This window comes from Macrotis lagotis, chromosome 1 (genome assembly GCF_037893015.1).
Source record: "Macrotis lagotis isolate mMagLag1 chromosome 1, bilby.v1.9.chrom.fasta, whole genome shotgun sequence".
Classification (NCBI taxonomy): Eukaryota; Metazoa; Chordata; class Mammalia; order Peramelemorphia; family Peramelidae; genus Macrotis; species Macrotis lagotis.
The window spans coordinates 461471120-461498830 of NC_133658.1; the positions used below are offsets into that span (position 1 = coordinate 461471120).

Genomic DNA, 27711 nt, shown 5'->3' on the forward strand with positions numbered 1-27711 from the left:
ATTAATAGGGCAAAATGTTTTTGCTTGCACCATGATATTATTAATAAACATTTTTTTGGTGAGAGTGATAAATATGCTTCAGCATTTTCTAAAGATCTTTGTGTATGTTCTGTGGGATAGGGCAGGCTTGCAAATAATAATTGTTAGCAATTAATAATCTAGTTAATTTAATCAATATAGCTAGCCCAAGCAGGTGAATTTCTTATATTTCAATGATTTTTAAATTAGAAGATACATAAAAGAACAACCAAATAATAGTTCATAACAGCTTCTGAATAACATATTTTAAGTCATATTTATGAATATTATATTTATAACACACAATGTCAAAAAAACTGTGAGCAGAAAGTTTTCAATATAAAGGTATGCCTCTAATTTATTATTCATGTTTGAATATTTTAAATTCTGTCTTTGTAGGATAATCAGTTAACAAGTATTTATCAGACTTAAGAAACAGGAAGAAGGGGTAGCTGGGTGGCACAGTGATAGAGCACCAGCCCTGGAGTCAGGAGGATCTGAGTTCAAATCAGAGCTCAGACAATTAATAAAATGAGACCCTGGGCAACTGACTTAACCTCAGTGTCTTGCAAAAACAAAACAAACCAAAAAAAAACCCCAAATAACAGACAGTTGTGAACCTAGAAGACAGGAAAGATGACATTCCCTTCAACAGAAATTGGGAAGTTTATTACAGAGAGGAATTTTTTGGTGGTGGGGGAAATATAATAAAATCTTTAATGAAAATAAACAGCTGCTCATTCTCTAGCTCATTTGGCAGAGGTGGCTGGAGGTGGGGGGGTAGGTTATGAGGAAGGTAAGTATTTCTTATTCATTGATTGCTGCCTCAAGTGTGGCTACAGAAGTCAGCAAGTATTCTAGAGGGGGAGATGAGTATTCTGGATGTGGAGAGATGGTTGTTTTCCTAATGCTATTTGTGTATCTGTCACTATGGATTTCTAGGTTCTGGTTAGGCTATAACTGCCCTAAGGAGGAGATTGGGTTGGGGAGGTTGCACAATGATGGCAGGGAGACAGAGTAAGTGACTGTTGGGTCATAAGAGATGAAGGGTGAATGTGGTTGAGTTGGAGAAAAGTCCCATGATTGGCTAGTTTAAGAATAGTGGTGTAAGATTAATCTTCCCACCCTCAAATTTATTGATTATATATTTAGTATGGATCAAGCCACAGACTTTCCTAGGGGCTGGGAACCTTACTGAAGATGGTTGAACTAGCTGAGCTAAAATTCCTTATTGCTCTTAATCTATGGTCCTAAAAAAAATTACAATGACATGTACCCTCATCTCCTATATAAAACACATCCTACTCATCAGATCCTAGACTTAAAGTTAGAAGGGAGTCTTCATATACAAGGACACAAGGATATAGTAGAGTAGCCCTAGAGACCCAGAAATAGGGTTGGATGCTTGACCAAGGACAAGTTTCTTATCCCTAATTGCCTCAGGACACTCTCTAAGACTATAAATTATAGAAGAATTTCTGATCTGCATTGTGGATGGGAGAAGAGAATGTTTCCATGCTGGATGTTCTACACACTGATTATATCGCAAGTCTAGACACCCTTACTTTTTATTCCCCTCCAATCCCTACCTCCCCCCTCCCAAAAAATGAATGATAAAATTAAAAATGTCTAGACCAGACCCTTTAAAAAATTATTCACAGATAGGTAAAAGAATAGGTTGGGGAAAATAAATAGTATCTCTGTGTGTGAGACTCCATAGAAAAGATTAGTGGGGATGGGCAGGAGTTAGAAAAATAGTTAGTCCTCATAGCCTTCATCTGGCCTTCCTAGGACACAATCCTAGTACAACCTTCCTCAATAACTTTCAATAGCTCTCTTTTAGCATAAAAACTACACATTCCTCACTCTTTAAATTCCATATATCTATATCTATCTAATATATATACATACATATATATATATATATAAAAACACTGGCTTACTATGATCATGGCATTCTAGATCCTGATTTTTTTTTTTCCATTGGAACCTTCTCCTCATTTCTCCCTCTTAGAATCCTTACCTTCCTTCAAGGCTTATCTAATGTCTTCTACAAGGAAGTCTTCTGGGATCTTTCAAGTTGTTAATGCCCCCTCCCTTCTGAAATTATCACACATTTTCAAGATGTATCCTCAGATAGAATGGAAACTTGTTGAGGGCAGGAAATAGCCTCTTTTTTATTTCATTTCATTTTAATCTTTGCATCCCTTATATATCTAGCACAGTGCCCTATGAATTATAAATTCACTGAAATGACAAAGTGAGAAGATCTGAAGAAAGATAGATTTTTTTTAAGGGGTAGCCTTATGGCACAGTAGATAGAGTATCTGGCTTGGAGTCACAAAAACATGTCTTCCTAAGTTCAAATACTACCTCAGACACTAGCTCTTTGACCCTGGGTAAGGCAGCCCTGTTTGCCTCAGTTTCCTCATCTGTAAAATGAGCTGGAGAAGGAAATGGCAAACCACTCCAGGGTCTTTTACCAAGAAAACCCCAAATGGAGTCATGAAAAGTCACACATGACTGAAAAACAATAGAACAACAAATTGTTACCAAATTATAACTGAGTAATAAAGGATGGCAAATTTGAACTGAGTATAGATTTATCGTTCTCATGAAGCAATGTCAAGACATTTTATGTGTTTATTTATTCAAGATTGGATAGAGAAATAAACTAGGAATCTCAACACCTGATTTCCAGTCCTGGCTGTGTGGGCAACCATTTAACCTTAGAGAAGTCGTAATCCCTTCTTCATGTTTTATCTATTAGAGTAGATGGTCTCTACAATTCCAGTTTTAAAATTCAAATATAACTGATGTTTCCTAAGACAACTGAGGTGTTTATAAAAGATTTGCTTCACTTTAGAGCAATATAACAATCTTAGGTATATAACATTTCCCTTTTTTGGTAGCTATTTAAAACTGCTCACTTGTATCCCAATTTTCCCATTTTATTAAGACTATGCTGTCATACAGTAAATGTTTTACAGATTATTGAGTTTATTTTTTAAATAATTTTCTTTATATTTAATTTGGTCATTACATGTGACTTGAAATGATAAGGGTTATATTACTTATGATTCACATAAGCTACAAGGAAGATTACTCCACTATTACTTCAAAAGTACTCAATGAATACATCTAGACTTTCAAGCAACAAACATTTTCTTATTGTAGTAACATTAAACTTGCCATCATGTGAACAAATAGATTTCTGGTGAGCTAAATATTAAGGAGCTGACTTTAAGAATGAATTATTATTGAACTTATGACCATTGCTGAATAGGAATCTATAGATCATGCATCCTCAGTTACTGAATAAGTAAATTGATTTTATTGATAAAAGCAGGATCAAATATTAACTTGTAGTTAGGTACTAGTTTCAACAAAAGGGTCTTATTACACTGTACTAAGTAAAGACAGTTATATTTTGTAACTAATTTAAAACCACACTTAAGTTGGTTCACTGTGAAGGAGAAGTAATACATTTTACAGATTGGAGATTATTCAATATTGGGGGCAGGGAAGCTGTTTTTCTGTGGTAAGGAAATGGATTGCAGTATTCTGCAGTTGAAGAGGCAGTATGTGGATGTGTGTTTGAGCACTTGAAAATGTGATCAAGTTCAGTTTGAAAATCATTAACCTTTCATCACATTCTGACAGTAACTGAAGATGAGAGAGAGATGCCTCATTTCCCAGCTCTCAAGTATTCTGAACATAGAAGTCAAAATCCTGCTTCTTAGAGGTACCTACCTACTAAACAAACTTTTGGAAAATTATTCAAATATTAAGGGGGGAAAAGAAATGACTGAAACATATACTAATCAGTATAACAAAATCTTTGATTCTAACATTATCACATTACTTTGTTTATGTTTTTGCATAAATGTTCACCTTTCTCCTAGTAGATGACAGGCTTCCCTAGAGCACAAACTGTTTATGATCTTTGGATCTTCCATACCTAGTCTTCACATACCGTGAGACATTGGTAGATCCCTGGAGTTGGGAGAGATCACAGAGATTACCAACCCCAACTCATAGCTGCATTATCATCCAAGATCCAGTTAAAACCTCCATTGAATAGGAGACCTGTTAACTCTTGTAGCAGCCCCTTTCATTTCTAGATAGCTCTTATGGTTACAAAATTTCCTTTAAGTTGAGCTAAAAATCTGCCTTTCTGCAACTCTGACCACATTATTCATGGTTCTGCCCTTTAGTTTCAAGCAAAATACACATAACTTGCTTTCAAATATGAATCCTTTGTATATTGTGAAAACATCTATCATGTCTTCCCCAATTTTTAAAATTTTTTTTGCAAGGCAGTGGGGTTAAGGGACTTGCCCAAGGTCACACAGCTAAGTAAGTATTAAATGTCTGAGGTTGAACTTGAACTCAGATCCTCCTTGACTCCAGGGCCAGTGCTATTCACTGTGTTACCTGGTTGCCTTGTCTTCCCTAAGTCTTTTTTTGTTGTCTGTACTAAATATCTGCAGGTCTTTGAAAAAATTCTGGCACAGCGTGGTTTCTTTCCCCTCTTAGTCATCTTCCTGGGTACATCCAGATATGTATGACCAAGAATGTCCTACAAGTTTGGACAGATACACAAATGCTCAATCTGGAGTTGAAACACTAAGTATAAAGAATAGTTTTATAGACCAGGAGATATTTCACAAAAGGGAGTAATATCAAATAGTGAGACATACTGGGAAATGTACATGATGTAGATATTGGGGAATAATAACTATATTTTAAAATATATTTTTCACAATGTAAAAAAAAATTAAGCTGCAAAGTTAAGTTGAAACTAAGACAGTACAGTACAGTAGAAAGGGAGCTTGATTTGAACTTAGAGCACCCAGTTTCTAAAACTGGCTGCCACTGATTGCCTATCTATGTGATCACTGATTGGTTAACTTAGATGGTGTCAGTTCCTCCATAAAATTAGAGTATTGGGGTAGATGGCTTCTAAGGTTCCCCTCAGATCTAAGTCTATGACTCTATTTAATTTATTCTTTGATTTAAACTACTGGTAAAAATATCATACAAAATAGAAACAGAAACAAATGCCAGGGTACTTCATAACAGAACACAAGTTTTTTTCAGTTCCTTCACTGACTGATCTTTGGGTCTAGATCATCTACCTAATATCTCTCTATTTTGTATGACTACAAATATAGTATGAGATACTTCTTTGGGGAATGCTTTTCTGAAATCCAGGTCTTGAATGTTCCCATTAACCACCAATTTAGCAACCCTGCCAAAAATGGAAATAAGATTAATATGGCATGAGTTGCCCCAGATAAAGTTATGTTGACTATTAACAATCATTGTTACATTTTCTAAAAGCTTACAAATCATCCTTTAATCAACAAATAAAGATATTGCCAGGAAACTGAAGTCATGCTCACATGGTTTTAGTTTAAAATCTGACCTTCAAAGCCTACAGGGATAGGGCACACATACACAAGATTAAGAATCACTCTCCCATAGACAAATGAACAAAGAGCAAAATAAAGAGTTTTCTAAAGAAGAAATATAAAACATCAACAACCATATGAAAAATGCAGCAAATACTAGTAAGAAAATGCAAATTAAGAACCATTATGATATGATTTCACATTTATTGAATTGACAAAGATGGAAAAAAGAGGAGATTCTCTATCTTGGATGAGTCATGAGAAGATAGGTAGATGTGGGATAGGATAGCCTTGCAAATAATAATTGTTATTAATTAATTATCCAGTTAATATGATCAATATAGCTAGCCTAAGCAGGTGAATTTCTTTCTTTTTTGAATAATTTTAAATTGGAAGATAAATAAAAGTATAATCAAGAATATTAGTTCATAACAGCAAATAAATAACACATTTTTCACAATACAAATCAGTCCCATTATTCTGGAAAAAAATTTGTAATAAATTGTATAAGAAAAGTTTCCCAATTATTCCCCTCTGAACCATCAATCCCCTATTGGGTTTATATCCAATAAGATCAATAACAGAGAAGCCTAATATATATACTAAAATATGTATTCATGACAACACTTTTCCTAGCAACAAAATATTGGAAAGGAAAATATGGCTGGGGAATGACTGAACAAATTGTGACATATGAATGTTATTGTATCCATTCTCAAACAGGCCAACCTAGAGACTGAGGCTGAGATTACAATGCAGTGAAGCACCTGCAGGTCATAAAATGCTATTAAAAAAAAACAATTTTACTTATATTAAAAGTATATAATTCCTAAAGTTAAAAAGGACATTAATTTAGATAAAACTGTAATTCCCCTCTCTGTCTTCACATTCACCACAGCAATATGAAGACACTCGGTCAGAAAGGCATTCTCCCTACAGGGTTATGGGAATCCTGCCAAAACCTCTGATAGTGACTCCCCAAAGAAGAGGCCAATTATGACTCAGGCGGCAAAGAAGCCAAACAATCTCCCCGCCCTGCTGAAGGACCAGCTCCACCTATATGAAATAAGTACGACCCTGACCACAGCACTACATAGGGAAATTATTATGGGAATTCGGGGAAATATGAGAAACCCTGAATTAAGCAATTCCTGAGAAACAAAAAATGATTGTGAGATATAAATAAAGATAACACTACTATAGGAGAATTCAACAGAATAAAATGATTAATATATTGTTTCCAGATTACTAACATAAAATTATACTACCTTCCTTCTTGATTTAGAAAGGATGATCTATCAGTCATAATTCCTATTCCAAATCGTTTTGTTAAATTGTGCTGCTTATTTATTAAAGGGGGGAGGTTATAATTATACGTGATAAACTAACTTAAAGATAAGAGTACTAGCCTTGGAGGTCAGGAAGAGTTGAGTTGAATCATATGTCTGACACCTACTAATTGTGTGATTTATCCAAGTCCCTTTAACTTATGTTAGCCTTGATTTTCTCCTTTGTAAAATGAGAATAACAGGGGGGGCTAGGTGGCACAGTAGATAGAGCACCAGCCCTGGAGGTAGGAGTACCTGAGTTCAAATCTGGCCTCAGACACTTAATTAGTACCTAGCTGTGTGGCCTTGGGCAAGCCACTTAACCCCATTTGCCTTGCAAAAAAAAAAAAAAAAACCTAAAAAAGAAAAGATTTTTAAAAAAAGATAAAATGAGAATTACAATAGAAGGTACTCTACTAGGGTTCTTCATCCTGATGAAATAATAAACTAAACTTGTAAAACTTTAACCTACTATTCAAATGCTGGCTGTTACTGTTACTGTTTTCTAATTTTTCCCAAGATCACTCTTTTTTGCTCAATAAGAGTACATAATTCTGTTTTTCTGAATTGTCTGCTCCATCATCTCTAATTGACTATTCTAATGTTTCACTAATCTTCCTCTTGACCTCAATATTTTTAAAACAAAAGTAAACAAAAAATCTGATATCTTCAGCATTTATCTCTCTCAGATCATTTTGTGTATTAACATTACACACAATATTCTTACAAAATGATGTCACTCTTCTGAAACCACCTCGGTTCTCTGCTCACTTTCATATTCTACAATTTTTTTAAATAAATTTTTGAAGAACCAAGTTATTGTGGTATATGCCTATAAATCCCAGTAGATGACTTGAGCTTGGCTAACATGCAAGAAGGCCACCAATATGGCACCAATATGGTGATCCCTTTGGAATAGAAGGCCACAAGGATGGCTAAGGAGAGGTGCAAGCACAGCATCCACATTAATCAACAATGAGGTTGGGCCCAGCCTGGATGAGATAGAGAGAACCAATCTCAAAAACTAAAAACAAAAATCTACAAATCAGCTATCAAAATTAATCCTACAATGCTCTCAGTCCTTCTAATTCAAGTTCTTTTGAGCTAAACATAATTTTCCTAAGAAAATCGTAAGTTAGGGATTGGACCTGTGATATCACTGGTATAGAACATAAGCTACTACCTTCATGCAGTGCTTGAATGATTGATTGCTGAGAGTATTATAAAAAAAGATTCTTGTTAAGGTATAGTTTGAAATCAATGGTCTTTAATTAAAAGGCCCTTCCAATGTTGACTTTCTAAATATATACCAGATAGTAGGAGGGAATTAGTAGGTCAAATTTTAGGAAGGAGCTTCCAATGATAAAGATAGAATATTACATCTATCAAAGGTAGGAAGATTAAGGGAAGCAGATGTCATTGCATATGGAGTAAGAATAGTTAGACTGAGACTACTAGGGGCGGTTAGGTGGCGTAGTGGATAAAGCACCGGCCTTGGAGTCAGGAGTACCTGAGTTCAAATCCGGTCTCAGATACTTAATAATTACCTAGCTGTGTGGCCCTGGCCAAGCCACTTAACCTCATTTGCCTTGCAAAAGAGAAGAGAGAGAGAGAGAGAGAGAGAGAGACAGAGACAGAGACAGAGACAGAGACAGAGAGACAGACACTACTGGAGGAACACATTAGGAGCTAACAGTTTCCCAATTAGGAGCTAACAGTCTAAGGTAATATGATTCATATGGCTTGCTTGACACAACCACTATGCATGTTATGCCCAAAGACTCAAGTTGGGTGAAAGTCCATATGGAACAATAATAATTACTAGCTATTTATATATCCCTTTAATGTTTTCAAAGCACTTTATGTGAGGAACTATTAGCAAATTCACTTACATAATCATAATAATTATTTATATATAAGCACATTTATAGTTGAAGTAATGCCCCTACAAAGTTCTACTCTAATGATTCATCATAGTGTGAAGGTTACCTTGGTTTCTTAAAAGCTATGTCAGCAGAACCTGAGTTTTGTCAGATTCTATTATGTTATTAAGACTTCCAATATGATCCCAGCAATGGACTGAGTTGGCTGTCAAACCAACACAGCATAGTACAGAGTGCTCCTCCACAGTTAGTGGCCACTTGGTGATAAACTTTTTTTTTTAAAGACAATAGCAACCCTAGAAACAAGCAAAAATACAAATTAGGGTTGCCTCCTTCCCCTTAATGCAGCAATTACTGCCAAATGGTGGGGGGGGGGGGGGAGGCAGAGAGGTTAAGATTCAACACAATTTTTAAACCATTACAACAAATTTTAATCTATTTATTGGTATGCTTAAATCTGACATTCTTGTCTGATGACATATTGCTGGAGGAGAATCACAAAAATACTGATATTTCTGTTATAAATGAGAACAAGAGAAAAAAAGGATGCTGGAACTAAATGGAAGGCCAATTTGGAGGAATGGATTTTAAGATTTGTCCCAAGGCAACAAGAAACATCTTTTCCCCACGGGATATTTCGTCATCTGGTATTAGAGTGGTGATGATAAATATTTGCAAAAAAGATCCCCATAAAAATAATTGCAGTTTTTGTACGAACATCAGTTTGCTGAGGATGAAGGGGTAAAGCAATCCTATAAAGGCAATATTCTCCAAATTAAATCATTAAAGTTCCTATACATTCTGTTAATATATAAGTACTTCAAGTCAAAGGTGGAAAAGGGTGAGAATAGTGAGAAATATAAAGGAAAGCTTGATTTAGGTAAAAGAAATATGAGAGGCTAAACAGAAGATTAATGCCTTCATGTCAAGAACACCTTCTTTAAGAAAAAAATCAGTAGGCGATAGCCAGAGAGAAGTCTAATAATATTACCAAAATGAAATAGACTTTATTTTAATGAAGAAGAAAAGTCTTGGTATTGAAGTGGGAGTTATCAAACCACTGACTTGTCAAGGTAAAGATCAGAATGACCAAAAAGTAAGAATGAAGAATAATGATGAAGAAAGTAGATGATATACCACTGAAACAGATTCTTCTGTGCTTATTGCTTGTTGACTATGAAAAAGTATTTGACTCAGTAGCATAAAACATAGCTTAAAATCTTTTCCAACAAGGTAAGTTCCCATTTATACCCATCCATCTATCTACCAATCATCCATATATCTATCAATCAGTACTTTTTATAGTAGACAAGTAATTAGAAGCAAAGGAGATGCCCAGTTAGTGGGAAGTGACATAACAAATTGTGACATGTGAATGCGTCTTTGTGTAGCCACTCCCCCACCCCCATTCTTAGCATAGTAGATACTCTATAAATGTTTACTGGATTTGAATCTTACTGCAATAATAGGTGATGATAGGAAAGATTCAAGAGACATAATTTCTGGGTGATACATAAACATTTTATTAACAAGGCTGTCACATTATTAATAACAGAATGATCATTTGGTCATTTCTTTGAGACCAAAGATATCATGGCAGCAGGCTCACAGTTTATAAGCCCTTGAAGGAGTATGTGTTCAATGAGGGACTGACATCATGCCACCCTCAGACAAAGATTATACACAGATTACCCTCAACCTTGGGTAATCTATTCAAGGAATATATGCTCCACCCAAATCTGAGCAGGACACTATGACTTCCATCATCTAGAGCAAGAAAATTAGCCCAATCTCATTATCAGCAATGTCCTTCAAGAATCTGAATGTTTAAAAATCAGGACTTTAGGAGAAGGGGAGAACTCTGGATCTCCCCAAATTAGGGATTATTAATAATCATTTCTCTCAAATGATTGATGAATAGAGAGGTATGCAAAGACTTACACAATCTGATTCATAGTAAAATACCCAGATCTAAGAAAAAACAATATTCAAAATGATAACAACATAAATAAAAATTAAAACTGAAACAATTAAAAGTGGGAATGACATATTACATATATTTTCAGACTTTTTTGTGTTTTGATTGGTTTTACTCATTTTTATCTCCTGTTCTTTTATTTGATGTTTTTATGACTTCACATGTATTATTGATATATTAGTGCTTGCTTTCTCAATGTTAGAAATAAATAGAAATTTTAAAAATAAAAAATATTATTTGTTATATGAGATAGATCTCTGGTAAATTTGTTAGTTGTTCTTCATAACTGAAGAAAATCATGACATCAAAGGAATGACATGACTTGCACATTATGTTTATTCTAGTGAATGGAATGTTGTGCAAAGACATCCTTCTCACTGTCTTTTCCAGAACTAATTTAATAGGAAACAGGACTTCTGGTGAACATCTGGATACTGCGGGAGCCCTTGGCCTCATGGATATGGTTTCCTGCTGATATAAACAAGGCTGCATGGTGCTTCCGCAACACTGGGCTTATGTACTGATTTTCTAGTGACAACTTGGCAGCATCACAGTATAGCTAACCTCTCTCTTTTTTCTTTTTTGTTTTTTTTTTTGTAAGGCAATGGGGTTGACTTGCCCAAGGTCACACAGCTAGGTAACTAATAAGATTCTGAGACCTGATTTGAACTCAGATAGGCTGGTGCTCTATCCACTGTGACACCTAAGTGTCCCTAACCTGTCTCTCAATAGTCTGCCAGTAAGATTTAATTGTTCTACTCAGTTCTACAACCTATTCCCTGAGAACACAAAGACTGGTTTCCTGGAAGTTGCCTGGTGGGTAATGGGAACAGTGCTGTCAGACTGCTAGTTGGCATTGCCTACGGTCAGTACTATGATGGAATCTGATTGTCTTCAAACCTCTGACTTTCATTCTTGATTAATGAAAATATTCTTGGCAAATGCTTTTGCTCCAGTTCATCTTGTGCTGATCCAAGAATTTCATTTCTAGAGGCACAATAGGAATGTCCCTCTTAATCATGGCTCCATTTCCAAAAACTAACAAAAAAGAACCAAGAAGTAGAGGGATACTGGGAGAAATATTGGTATTATTTAAAAAAAAAAATCTATCAATGAAAATTTATCATTAAAATTATTTAAATGACATTATAGAAATGACCCTATTTAATGATCCTCCATTCATAAACATCAAGGAAGGTATAAAACAGGGAGGACTATAGAAGGGATCACCACAGTGATAAAGGAGATTCAGCAAAGACTGAGGGGTAAACATGGTTTCTCTGTGGATACTGAACTCCTCCAAATGCTCCTCTCCTGTTTGTGGGTGACATACAGTTTACAGCAAGACCTGGATCATTATGGAGCTTCGTGGAAGAGATCTACAGAACCACTCTATTTAAAACCAAGTGGACAAAGACTATTACTCAAATTATTATATGCTTTGGATGGATGAGTTAAGCCCAACAAAGGAAGAAAGAAGAATGAATGGGTTGCCAATGAATGAAAATTTGCAAATCTCCTTTAATAACCCCAAAGCCACCATGGAAACATAAGTCCATCCTTTTAAAATGAACATTTGAGACCATGGACAAGATTTGAACAGGATAAGCAAGGATCATTGTGTTGCATTTTGCATCACTGGAAAGAACTACCAAATTGATGAGATTACAGCCCCAGGAGTATTGGAGCACATTTATAATTAAATTTATGTTTATATTTTTTAAGAATATTCCACTGAGGGGCAGCTAGGTGGCGCAGTGGATAGAGCACTGGCCTTGGAGTCAGGAGTACCTGAGTTCAAATCTGGCCTCAGACACTTAATAATTACCTAGCTGTGTGGCCTTGGGCAAGCCACTTAACCCCACTCCCTTGAAAAAATCTAAAAAAAAAAAATTCCATTTAAGTCCTACTCTGATACATTATTTTGAAATGAAGGTAATCTAAGGTAAACTAGTATATTAGAATTCTAGCAGGTCATAATAAAATCTGATTGGTCCCTCTAAACCATAAAGTCCTAGACTATGTAACAGTAGCAGAATATATATCTGTTGTCTGAGATCAGACTGAGTAAATTTAGAATGATTCATCTCAGAAGTTTAGCCATCAGGAGACAAAATATTCTGGTTACCATGATTCATTTACCAAGGTGTGATAGTGAGTCTGTAATATGTTTTGGTGGAGAAAATAGCTCCATAGATGAAACCACAGGATAATGATTTATCTCTATGTAGCCTAAAGGTGGGACAACTAGGTGACACAGTGATAGAGTGATAGTTTCATCTTCCTGAGTTCAAATTCAACCTCAGACACTATGTGACCTTGGATAAGTCATTTACACACTTTGTCCCAGTATTTTCATCTATAAAAGGAATTGGAGAAAGAAATGGCAAACTAGTCCAGTATCTCTGCCAGGAAAATCCCAAATATGATCACAAAGAGTCGCATAATACTAAACAACGACAACAAAACAACAAAGCTTGAAGTTAAAAAGACCTATTTGATAATAACTGTTACATCTTGAACAGGAACATTTGGATATTTATATTGTACTTTTAAGGGGAAATCATACAATCTTGGATGACTTACCAGGAAGGACAAACTATTTGGGCTAGACTGTTAAGAGACATTCTAAAGATAGCTTAATCACTTCCATTGTTATCATTATTACTATTATTTTGGTTCATGTTTTCTTCAGCAAAATGACAAATATGGAAATATGTTTTTCATGATTGTACATGTATAACCTGTATCTGATTGCTTATCATCTAGGGGAGAGAGGAGAGGGGAAAGAAGGAGAAAGAAAATTTGGAACTTAAAATTTTGAAATACAAATGTTGCAAATAAAAATGTGTTTTTTTAAGTGAGCATAACTTGTATTTGAACTCAAAGTGACCTTACAGAAAAGACTTTCCCCCTTTTTTTGAGACCTCACTAATGGACACAGACAGATGAGAGCAAGGCACAAACCAGTGATGTGTCAACCAAAGAGAAAAAGGATGGAAAATGGCTAGGACTGAAGATGAAACTAAATATAACCAACAAATGATTAAAAAAAAATAGAATTCTAACCAGTGGCTTCTTTTTTCCTTTTTTCCTACAATACACTCTATCACTCTGGCTGTGAGTCACCCTTTTCAACTATACTTAGTTTAAATATTAATTTACATTTTTATTATTTGATACTGCCAATAAATGACATGGCTATTAAGAGTGATTTTTATCTAACACTATAAATTCATTAGTTGAATTCAGAGGTGAAAACTAATTCATGGGACTAAAGACTTCCCCAATTTGCTCTAGAACAAGGATTCTGTTTTTGTAAATATGGTCATTTCAAAGATTATTCCTGAACATACCCACCAGACTGTCATTAAATCCAAGAAATAATTTCTAAGGAAATGAGCCAGAAATAGACTGAGTGGGGGAAGGTTGATGTATTTGTCCCTGAGTGTCTTCTTTATAGCTTGGCATCATACACCCACACTAGAGGCCTTTACACTCTAAGTAAGATTCTCAGAAGAATGTGTGATGTGTGCAAAATGTGCATCTCAAGTATTTAAGAATAGGTAGAAATAAATCAAATAAATTCAATTTAAAGGAACGAATGTTTTTAATTGACTTGGAAACATAAGCAAGAGGAAGGAATACATTTTAAAATATTTCTTTCCTTTTTCTGGATCTTAGCCCAAATTAAGTCTTGAATGCTAGCATATAACTAATATTTTGACAAAAATGAACCAGGATATTTATCTAATTAATGATCAGCCCCTAGAAGTAATAGACCAGTTAAATGACACACAGGCATGTGGAAGGTTCAAACATTTGGCAATGGGCCAAACTCAAATATTACAACTAGAAATGTGAAACAGACAACCCCCTCCACCATTTGATACTTGCTTATAAAAGCAATCCATCGCAAACTTTAGAGCAAAGGAAAACAAAAAATAGATCATATTGATCAACGATTGATGAATAGATAATAAAGTATTTTCTAAGTACTTACTATGTTTTAAACACTGGGGAATACAAATATTAATTAGCAAGAAAAATCTTCCTCTCAAAGAGCTTATAATAAGTAGAGGACAAATAAAGAGAACTGGAAAGTGGAGTAGGTTTGGGAGGAGTGTTACAAATGATATAGCAAAATCCAGAAGTGATATGAGTACTAGATCAGGTAAAATAAGGCAATATTTCACCTATCAGAGAAAGCTTCCATGTTACCAGTGGTAACAAGAGACAAATGATGGTCAGAGTAGATAGATATCATGGTAGAGAATGCTCCAGGAATCTTTTTAGAGAGACTTCTTTTTTGTTTATTGCTCAACTACAGCAAATTAATCCTAGCTGGAAAGTTAAAGTCCAGAACAATGATAAAACAATTATTCTTTGGGTTAGATTCTTGAGCATCAGATTTGTCTGTCACCTCTCTTAAACTTTCTGCTCTCACTTCTTTATGATTCTAAGGAAATACTCTCTCAGTGTAGGTTTACACAAATTAACTAGCGTTATCGGGAGCAGCTTCCACAGTTCTGGGGATGTAGTAGGTCAACAAAGACTTGTTTAATTGATTGCTGTGTGACCCAATTAACTAAGCATTTGCAGGTCTATCTCCGGTGTGCACAGATGAGCTCAACAGTCATTTTCCAGCTCATATGCTGCTCTTTGGGCATGGTAAAATTTGTGATTGAAAAAACACAGAAAAAAAGAGTTACAGGACCTGGGGTCAAAGCCTAGTTCTAATGACTTACTGCCTATGTGACTGAGAAACTCATTTAAACTCTCAGAATCGGATGCAAAATATAGGTGGTCCTTTAACATCCTATAGATTTTTGACTTGTTTTGTTTTAAATTAACACATCTGGTTGGACATAATCTTTTTTTTTTGTGAGGAGGATGGGGGTTGGTATTGGGAAGGAGGCATAGATTAAATAGGTCTTAGAGATTATAATATATCTAGAGGTCAAGAACTGAGGAAGTCCTAGCTTGTAATTCAAGCAAGCTCTTTTCCTTGAGCAGGGAGAAAGGGCTGTGCATATAGAATTTAAATTCTAAATTTTGTTTTCGACTCAAAATAGAAATCACTTTCAAGGACTGTAGATTTCTTGATTTTACTTGGTTTTGTCTAAGTAATGAGGAAAGATAGCAGAAGAGAATAATGGAACAGTTATTTTTCAAGTTGAGAAACACAAAATGAAATGCATATATATTTCTGAGATTTATAATGCTTTCAGCATAAATTAGAAAGTCTGTATTCCCAGAAGTGGATTGAAATCTCAGACTATTGGATTACTTGTTTACAAGTTGCCAAAGAAACCAGATTAATTTTTTATCCACAATGAATCACTTGCTCATCTGAGTGAAACATTTACTTGACTAGGAACAGACATGGCATTTCTCTTCAAACTAAAAGTTCAAATTTTAAGGTTCTTTCTTCAGGTTTATCATTAAGTAGTTGCAAGAGCTATTTTATTCTGTTTTATTTTTTCCCATCAGTGGAGATGTAATTTACATATAGAACTAGCATTGCATAAATAATACATATTATAAACAGCAATAATAGCTAATATTTATATGGTATATCTTGGTTTTTAAAGTGCTTTCTTTTCTACTAATGTGTAGAAATCATGCTTTTAATAACTCCCTGCAGAATTCTGAGATAGGAGTCCAAGCATTCTTATTAACTGAGTTTAACAGTCCTTAAATGATTTTGCCAGAGTTCCATAGTTAAGTATTAGAACTGGCACCAGAGTCTATCTTTTGACTCTAAATATCATGATCTTTCCATGATGCCACAATGTCAGTCTCATATGAGTCATTGTCACATATTTCATAATCATTATATTGATTACATATCTCTATATAATTGATAATCCCTAGATATCACTACATTGAAAGGGCAGCTAGATGGCACAGTGAATAGAGTGCCAGTCACTTAAAGTAGTTTGTCTCCATTTCCTCATGAGTTGGAGAAGAAAATGACGACCTACTCCAATATATTTGCCAAGAAAACTTCAATTGGGAGTCATAAATTGTCAGACACAACTGAAAAATGACTAAACAAGAACAACAAAAAATGAAAGAAATTTTACTATGAAATAAAATTTGGGTATTTTTTGGTCATTTAAATTATTTCTCATATAACCTCACACACACAAAAAAACATTTAGAATGTTCCATGTTCTATCTGTTAAATTTTCTTCAAAAATCTAATTTGGAAATTTTTTAATCACCTTAGATTTTCAAATTTTAAAAATACTCAGTGTAGAGGTATTTTTAAAAACTTTAAATTTGATTTCAAAGCTCTTCAAAACAAAATAATACATGAACGTGATATTAGTTGATTTTTTAAAAGTATGACACAAGGCATACTAAGTGAGTTACATAAAATCATCCTTACAATCATAAAATATCAAATTTTGTTCATATTACACCCAGGTTATTTCACACTTAACCATATTCAACTACTCTCACCAAGAGATGAAATTTCAAATTTAAACTACCATTCTTGCTGAGAGAGAGAGAGAGAGAGAGAGAGAGAGCGCGAGAGAGAGCCCCCCCCCCCCAAAGCAGATGTTCTATTTGTTTCTTTGCAAATAGAAATACACTTGCTTTGAAAGATATCTTGACATCAACAAAGAACGAGACTGTCATACAATTTCTGTCAGGGTAAACTCTGCAAGGCTTCATGAAAAAGCCTTTTGATTGCAAGCATCAACCACCCGAGGGCAAAAACAATGCTTTGATAAGTGCTTCTTGCAGACTAGATCTTGGGTTGAAAATCTAAAGGTCATCATTAGTTTACCCCCTGTCATCTCCTTCCTCCACCCACCACACACCCTGAATGGTACTGAGCTTCAGAGTTAAAGTGTTACAGTTTATCTACAATTTATTCCAGGAGACCAAGCCACAGTGGGTATATAAAAATCCAAGAGCACTTACCATAACACCATCATCATTTAATAGTCATTCCTTAAATTCAATCATGTGTAAAAGTCTGTTTAGGGTAATATGTAACTAATAGCAGGTTTCTAAGCCTAACATCTTACGTGGATGTATACAAGCTATAAAAATCTGTATTTTGAAAGAAATTATACAATTTTTCAGACCTGTGGCACACAGAAAATTGCCTAAGGGAATGATGATATATTTAAAAAAACACACACATGGAGAGAAAGATTGTAAGCTATGTTTCGTGAAGGGAGTATCCATTCTAAGAAAATAACACATCAGTCTCAACGTCTGAATGGAAAGATTTACTGACATTTTACTAATGATCAGAAAATCTGCTCTTTTGCTCAAAGAGACAGTTTTTATACTGCTGGAAAAAACTATCATTCCCACTAAGTTAATTCAAACCTTTTGACTTATGGGCCTATATTTTCTCCTGTCTCTTTAAATTTTTAAAATTCTAAACACCAAATAAAAGGCATTTTCCTATCTATAGCTGAACAGAAGAAAAGGACTATGCATAAAACTGCACCTCTTATCATGCGACATTTGGTTTTCTTTAAAAATATGCAATAAAAAATAAAAATAAATATGCAACAAGATTTCCTGCTTATTTGTGATTCATTTTGGCCTCCCTTCTATTCTTTTCTGTGATTTTTTTAAAAAAAAATATTTCAATGACCTTGTCTTTTCTTTTTCTTGTTTGATGACACCATCCCTAGTTCCTCTCTACTTCATACCCCAGTCCCATTTAAAGGTAAAAACAAAAACAAAAACTCTTGAAGCATATACGCATAAACAAACAAAACAAACTTCTGCCCTGGTTGTGTTCAAAAATGCATGTTTTATTCTTTATCTTGAGACTGTGATCACTTCTTTGTCAGGAGGTGATTAGTATATTTCAGCTTCTGACCTTACATCTTAAATGTTCAACTACTTAATTATATCCTTATATCTTTATGTTCTATTTAATTTCAGACTTTTAACTTTTACTTTTTCATTGAAAACTGTCCATTATTTGGTATAGCTAGGTTGACATTATAAAAACTGAATGCTCCAGAAACCAATAAAGAGGACAAATGAATGAATGCAAATATATTTTTTGTTGAGTGCCTCTTGAAAATTACAGAAAACACTCATGCCAGAATATCTTTAAGTTTGTTACTGGTTAGTGACTGGGTTGGAGAAACAGTCTAACTCAGTAGAGTTCTAAATTATGAATAGGCAGGCAACTGGGTAATGAATTTTTTGTTCATGGAGACTAAAGGAAAAAAGGGGAAAAATGGACTTTAGTTTTTTGCAGACACTTTCTACTTCTACTTTCACAGTGACAAAGTGATGACAGAACATGCTAATAATTAAAGCTTTTAAACCATCTCTAAATATTAACTGGTATTCTAGACATGAAATTTTTGTTCAATGGTCAATGAGCCAACATCCTATTACCAGAAAAACTAAATATTAATATTGATATAAATACTGAAAAGTTTTTTCAAACTTCAGATGATAGAGAGAAATTACAGTTAAATAGAAAGAAAGTTAAAGAAATGGATTTTATCATGTACTGAAAAGAAACAATAATCATATTTTTATGGGGTCCATGAACAGTTCATGATAAATGTAAGCAGAGACTAGCATAAAGATAATAGAAGCTTATGAACCAACCACTTGTACTAATAATAGGTATCAATTAATATGACAAAATGAAATTAGTTGTATCTAAATATATAAAGAAAGGCTGATCAAGAATATAGGGGTCTTTATACAACTAAGATTATTAACTTGTCTAGCAAAGGACAAATGTGACAGAACTAAAATTCAAAAATATATAATCAAAATGGTATCAGTCTGTTTAAGTCTAAAGATAAAACATACATATTGAACAGATATATATATATGTATAACATCAATATTTTTAATAAAAGTTTAATTTAAAGTAAATCATTTCACAAGAGGACAAGTCTAGAAACCATTCTAGCTAGTTCTCTGCCCACTAACTGTGAAGTGTAGCACCAGTTTAGAATAATAACTCAGTTGCAAAATCTTAGGTAGGAGAACAGAAAAAGATTTCAAATAGCATCAACTGATAAACAGCTAAAAGAGTGAAGGGAAAATTCAGGTGTAGACATTTTGACTTGAGACCCAATAATCTGACTCTTCATAAACATTTTGAGCTGAAACTGAAAGACAAAAACATGAAATTTCTGCAAGGAATTTTCATCATTAAAAACACTATATCTAGAATCTAACTTCCAACATTTCCAAAAAACTTCAAGGAGAAAAGAAGGCACTGGTGGTGGAGGAACATGGCCCAATTTGATTAAGTATAAACATAGAGGGGATTCATGTTAGAAGTGACAGAGTAGGGGCGGCTAGGTGGTGCAGTGGATAGAGTACCGGCCCTGGAGTCAGGAGTACCTGAGTTCAAATCCAACCTCAAATTCTTAATAATTACCTAGCTGTGTGGCCTTGGGCAAGTCATTTAACCCCATTGCCTTGGGAAAAAACCTAAAAAAAAAGTGACAGAATCTGGAAAGCATTCAACATCAAGGAAATCTGAAAGAAAGTAAGATATTGAGAGCAAAAAATTCTAAAGATATTAAAAAAGATATTAAAGATATTTAAAAAAGTTGATTGGCAAAATAGCAATCAATGTTTGTGAAATTATATGCCTTTCTCATCTTGAAAAACCATGAAAACAATACACACACACACACACATATCAAGGGTATTTTGTACTGAAAATTATAAAGAAATAGAGAGAATTTTACAAACAACACTCTACAAGAGACCACATCTTCCACAATCTCACAGTGGACTGACTGATAGTAAAATATCAGATTTCACTGGACTTACTGTTTTTTTTTTTTACTAAAAAATAAGCATTTGATTTAGTAGCACAAATTGCTGCCCTTTAAAGAAACATCCTTTTACATGTCCTTCATGCATATGTCAATATCATAAAGATTCCTTAGAAATACAAAATAGAGGACATTTGTTCAATGACCCTTTGATTTATTGATATCAAGTGTGAACAATGAAATACATGCTTGCCAAAAGTATTTGACACTGTTGGTAATGAGATGGTTAGGCCCTTTACTGATCTTATTTACACATTACCCTGAGCTGACTGGGGCAAGTCTTGAAACACTATAGATCCTTAAATGATATTCACAATTACTAAGAAGAGTTTGCTTCAAATCTTCATACAGAGAAAAAAAATAGGTGACAGTTGAACTCTGAATTGTCCAACTATTTTGGAAGGCAATCTGGAATTAGTCTTTTCAAAAGCAACCAAAATATCCTTACCATTTTTAAACCAAAAAATCTCATTGCTAAACAAGGACACGCTAAGAAACAAAGTTTCATCTCTATCAAAATCATCAACGTAGCAATTTTTGAAGGTCAGAAAACAGGAAATAACATGTCTTTCAATTTGTAAATGGCTATACCAACTGTGATATTTGAATAAAATTGGATATTATTGTGCTGTAAGGAATAATGAATATGAAGAATTCAGAAAAGCATGGAAGATGACATATAGGAATTAATGTAAAGTGAAATTTAGCAGAACCTTAAAAATAATTGACACAATGAAAACAATAATTTACATGGGCAAAAAAAAGATACTGAAACTGAAAGCTAAGTAATTTTAATGATTAAGAGAGGTCTAGGAAAGAGATGAGTAAATTCATCTTCCTCATTTCTTTGCAAATGTGGAAGTTTATAGATGTAGAACACTGTATATACTTTCAAACTTGCCTGATAAAGTGGTTTGGGTTGGGTTTTTTTTACTGAACTTTTTTTTCCTTTACTGTTTCCATTATATGATAGTTTGCTGGGCAGAGGAGGGAGAAAAATCTATTTGGGAATAAAAGTGATAAAAAACCAAAATACAGCAATGAAAATCTTTTTAAAATGGATGAAAAATACCTACTTCCAGTCTAAGTAATTCGGTTTGGGGGGACAGATGATAGAACTGGTCTAACAACACATATATCTTATGCAGTACCTTTAGATGAACAATGAGCTATCCTCAGAATTGAATTTGAGAAAAAGTGCAGGCAGGACTGTGTTTGGGAAATAGCGTAGCACCCACTTTTCTCTGAAATAAAGCACCATCTTTCAAACACTAATTTTTTTTCAGTGATACTATATAGCAAAGTACTGAAACACCATGGTATCTTTAGAATCAAAATTTGGAAAGAAGAAAACCTTGTTTGAAGGGAAAACTCACAAGAAAGGGTTAATGAAGACATGAATTCAGAAATAAATGTGATGTAAATAAAGGTAAAAGGGAACAATCAAACTTTTTTTTAAGTTTTTTGCAAGGCAATGAGGTTAAGTGGCTTGCCCAAGGCCACACAGCTAGGTAATTATTAAGTGTCTGAGGCCAGATTTGAACTCAGGTACTCCTGACTCCAGGGCTAGCACTCTATCCACTGTACCACCTAGCCACCCCACAATCAAACTTTTTAATGGGTTTTAGGTTATGAATAAGTTTAAGATTTTTCTAAATACTACACTATCTCCCAATGGCAATCTACCTCCTTTCTTCCTTCCTATACAATACATACTATCCAGAAAATATTGAAAAGGAGTCAGATTAGTTATGTAGCAGGATTAATGGACAAGCTGATTGGGGTGCTGGTACCCAGAAACCACCAAATATCAAGAGGAATGCTCCTCAGTGTACTGGGTATATCTTGGAGCATTTATGGGAGGGTGTAGAGAAGACCACATTGATGAGTACTCATGATCTAAGACCTACTCACATTGATGAAGTTTTAGAAGAGCAGAGATTTGTGTAGGGAGGCAGGGGAAGAAATCTCAGCACACTGACAAAACCTCGGATTCTTTAAAAGTGAGTCATATTACACAAGTGTCCAAATTGAATGAGTTTTTAATCAGGGTAGCTGAGAGGCTAAGAAAATTTGGAGTTCTACATGTTAATGTCATCCTTTCAGCAAGACTGAAACAACTTGAAAAGTGCTCAAATTTACTTAATTGTTATAAAATTTATTATATCTTCAGAACGATACTCTTGCTCAAATGTTACCCAGGCATTAAGCAGCAGAGCTAGGATTCAAGTTAAAAGTTTGGACCCCAGATTCAGGGAGAATTCTTTCTTTATTTGCATATTTGTTAAAATAACATGGAAGGAAGAATTTATTAAGAGTCTACTATGTGCCTACATTGTGTTAGCACTTAGATATTATCTGATTTAATCTTCATAAACACCTTGGGAGGGTGATCCTATTATCATTATTATTATTATTATTCCCATTTTACAGCTGAGGAAACTGAGGCAGCCAGTAGTTAGGTGACTTGTCTAAGGCCAATTAGCTAGTAAATATCTGAGGCCAGATTGGAATTTAATTGTTCCTGAATTCAAACCAAGACTCTAGTCAGTGCATATCATTCCTAGATGCTTTCAGTTAAGTTTTTATAGTCACAACCATTGACCTGAGCATAATGATAGTAAATGTACCTGTATTAGGGATAAAATAAATATTAATTTGCATTGAATTTGTTCTAAAAAGTCCACAAATTCATAGATCAATAACACTATACGAGGTCACCTTTACAACCTAGCGTTGTATATGTTTGTTACACATATACACACTTATGTGTATTGAAGTAAAGGTATAAATGCACACAGCAAATATACATCCATTGTTCTTTCTTGTAATAACTAGCCCAACGTGGCAAGCAGAGCAGGCAAAAAGTGCTTCCAGGATCAAGTTCACATAAACTCTTGACTACAAAACTGAAACCATCTTCAATATATAGTTTTAAATAAAAGTATTGAGGTTTGGCACTAAATTTATATTTCAAAGACATAAGGTCTCATAACTGAGCTTTAACAATTATTATTAAAATAAGCCACAGTTAAAGATGATTGATTTTCTTTATGATCTTTTCGGGGTGTGGACCCAGTGGTGGTGTTGTTTGCTCAGGGGGTATGCACATTTTTGTTGCCTTTTGGGCATAATATGGACTTGCTCATACCAACAGGCACATACCAATCAGGCACAATTTTGGGATATCTGCAACAGAGAATGCCATCTGTATCCTGAGAAAGAATTGTAGAGTTTGAACAAAGAACAAAGACAATTACCTTTAATTTTAAAAAATGTTATCTTATTATGTAATTCTGCTGTATCTCATACATTATGTTTCTAATACTTAAGGATATGATTTCTCTCTCAACACATTCAACTCAGATCAATGCATAACAAGGAAACAATGTAAAGACTAACAAATTGCCTTCTTGTGGGGGTGGGGGGAGGGAAGCAAAATGGGGGGAATTTTATAATTCAAAATAAATAAAATCTTTCAAAAATTAAAAAATAAAGATGATTGAAAAGTAGGACATTTCATAAATCAAAATAAGTACTAATCTAAAACAGTTTATGCTTACATGGTTCTACTCATCTGTTTCAAATGTAGAGCATTTGTACCAAAGGAATAATCATGAAAAGAGAAGCTATATTAAAATGTTACAATTAAATAATAGGTCTGACACAGGTAAGATAGAAGCCAACCCTCATTAGTTGTTTAAGAAGGTCCAACAAACTAGAGTCTAGGGTATGGCAATATTCCATAACTGTCCAGGGATGATTTGCTAACTACAGGTCTAGCTAGACTGGTTTATTCTCAAGTATTTCTGTCAAAGACCTTATCTAGAGATAACTGAGTACACCAGAGTATAAGTTATAGCCCCTGATTAATAATGACAATGATAACAACATTAATTATATAAATGCCCTACTTTAAATTTCACAAAACACTTTAGAATTATTCCTTCCAGACAGGTGGCACAGTAGATAGAGCACCAGCTCTGGAATCAGGAGGACCTCAGTTCAAATACAGTTTCAGACACTAGATACTAATTGTGTTACCTTGAACAAGTCATTTAACCCCATTGCCTTTTTATTATCCTCATTTTGTAGAAAAGGAAATGATTCAGAGATTAAATGACTCAGTCAAGGTAGGCATTCTTATCTAGGGAACTTTCCAGTTACAATGAACTGTCTCTCAAGCTTTGGGGAATCACTGTCACATCAACTGCCTGATCCCAAATAATCTCATTGTTCAAATATAAATTCCTAGCAACAGGGCAATATGATACCCAGACCTTGGCAATAGCCTTCTAGATCTCAATATTCATGTGCAACCAGGTGCCACTGTAAAATGTGGATAATGATAGCCCCCACCTCATGGGAATATTGCAAAGATCAAATAATGAATTTTGCAAATCTTAAAGAGATACATAAATATTATAAGAAAAATGGAAATATTTACCAAAAGTAGTTACTATACATTCAAATGATATGTCTTCTGTGATGATAGATCACAAGACAGTCACCATCATAAGTCAGAATTAAATTGCTCCGTAGACATTTGACTTTTCACATAGGTCTTGTGTTTTACAGTCTTTTAATGACTCGTGGCTCTCTAGGGAACACCCCAGGTTTTCTTATTTCCTATTTCACTGAAGAACCCCAAAATGAACATAACAACCAATGTTCAGTACAATATATGTTCATTTCTTAAAAGAAGAAAAATCCCAGGATTACACTGATTTTTTTTTAATTCATCTGTGTTGCAACAATATCAGTGGGTTGTTTCTCCATCATACATGTACAGAAGTAGCTGTTCTCCACCTTTCTCTAAAGCAGTTTATTTTTCCTCCTTTAATATATCCCTGGAATTCATTGGATTTGTTCCTAGTTTCCCACATATCCTCCTAGTTTACAAAAGGTTATTTAAATCGGTTCTGTCAAACTCAAATAAAAACAGAGCAATTAAACTGTACATAAGGATCCCTGTTGGCCACACGTTGACTTAAATCACATATTATGTATGTTTTATTTGTATTTTATTTATTTTGCTAAATATTTTCAAATTACATTTTAATTTGGTTTGTGCTACACTCAGGAGTTCTGTGGGCTACATGTGGTTAGTAGGATACATGTTTGAAACTTCTAATTTAAATTATGATCACTGTCCATTTCATACTTCCTAAAAACTTTCTATTCACTATTCTATCCTGTTGCCAGCCCAATCTTCCAGAGCAGGGAGGAGTACCTTCTCTTTCACCTCAGGTCTTCCATCTCCTGATAGATCTGTCCTTTAAGGGACTGAGAAAGAAAAAAGTTGGTGGGAAATGATGCTTCATTCTCCTTCTGTGCAGGATCAGCTTCCATTTCCAACTACATCCTGATCCTGCCTAATCTCCAGCCTTTGAAGGGAAGAGTGGAGTTATGAAGTTGGGGGGACTTCCCACCTGACCATATGCCATATGTCTCCTATCTCATCTGGTACTTGCCCTGGGTCTGATATCAACCTCTCTTGGGTAGAGCAGTGATGCTGTCCACTCTATGACAAACATCTTCACATTTGGTTCTATTCTTCACATCCTAGAGATCATCATTCAAACTCCTCCTATCATTCCTCACTGCCTACCATCTGTATTATCATTCTTATTCCCCTCAATCCTCTTGTCCCAAAATTTAAATCAAGGACCACCTAACCCTTCCACTGTGCCCTCTGGAATGCCTGCTCCACTGGAAATAAGCTTCCTTTTATCTTGAATTTATTCCCCTTCAATCTTTCCATCTACTACTCTTACTAAAACCTGGTCCTCCCCACTCCCCCAATGACACAACCTTCCTGATCATCCTTTCTTCCAGTTCTGACTGCACCTTTACTCATCCTCCTTGGCTCACTGGTCAAGGTAGGAGATGGAATATTCCTTGCTCCCCATTGCCATTTCCAGGCAATGTCACTTCCCTCTACCTCTATCATCCAGAAACTTCTCTTCCCTTGGGGTTCATGCTATTCATATTTACTATCCAATCATATTCAAAACAGCTATTGTCTCTAAGGATCTCCTTCCCAGCCCCCAGGTCATTCCCCTTCCTCAATCAATCAGTAGCTAGCTCACAATATTTCTCTCCTTCCCTACTTCTGCCACCCATACTGATCCATATATATACACACATATACCCACATACATATTGACGCTCTCTCAACACCTTAATTCACTTAGTTCCTTAACCTACTCACTCTTCATAAATCACTCTACCAACCCACTTCACCACACACAAGGATGGCCACAGTTCTGATCTTGTCATCACTCATAAATGTTATCACCTTTAGGTTCAAGAATTCCAAAACCTTCTAATCCTACCACAATCTATTGACTTTTCACCTTTCCCTCTGCCTTCCTTATGGTACCATAACTACTAATCCTTAAAACCCTTACTTCCCTCCCAGGCCATCTTCCCTGTTCTAGATAGTCTCTTCTTTTTCCCTTTCTTGACCCTTTGGTGAATCAATTCAACTCCAAATTATCCTCCTCTCTTGACTCCCTAACCTCCTTAAGAAAATACTGATTGCCAACCTCAGCCTTAGATCACTCCCACATTTATCACTGAACAAAGTTGGGAGAAAAAGAATCACTCAAGTCTTCTGACTGGGTGGGCTACAAATTTATGTTACCAGATCTCAAGTGGGCCTTCACTGTTACTAGGCAATTCTATTACAATTCCCTTATCAATTCACTTTCCTACTCTCTGTACTCTCAGTCAAGAACTTCATCTCATATTTTACAAGGAAAAAAAAGAGGTCATTATCAGCGACTTTTCTCTTCCTCAGCTCCTATCACTACTTGCACCTTACTCCCCTACCTATATTCTTCAATCCAGTGACACTGACCTCCTGGCTGTTCTGTGAATAAGGCACTCCATCTCTCAGTTCCAAGCATTCACCCGGAATATGCTGGGTCTGGTACTTTCTCCATCTTCCACTCTACTTACTGACTTGACTAGTTTTTTTTGAAGTCTTCTAATTAAAAGTCTATCTTTTAATGGAAAGCAGACCCAATCTTTCTGAATTCTTGTGCCTTCCTTCTTTTATTTATTTCCTATTTCTCCTGTGTATATATCTTGTTTTATATACATTTATTTGTATCTTATCTACTCCCATTAGACTGTAAGCTCCTTGAGGGCAGGAGCTGTTTATAGCTTTTTTCTGTATCTACAATATTTGCCTAAAATAAAACAGATGCTTAATAAATGTTTATTGATTTGATTTGATATTCAGGTCCCTGATAAAAGTATATAACAAGC

At 34.8% G+C, this 27711-nt stretch overlaps 1 protein-coding gene across 2 annotated transcripts in view; it reads right to left on the minus strand.

Annotated features, from left to right (window-relative positions):
* Window positions 1-27711, minus strand: part of TBL1X (transducin beta like 1 X-linked) — a 369185-nt gene that overhangs the window by 169572 nt on the left and 171902 nt on the right. The gene's annotated exons all lie outside the window — the stretch shown is intronic.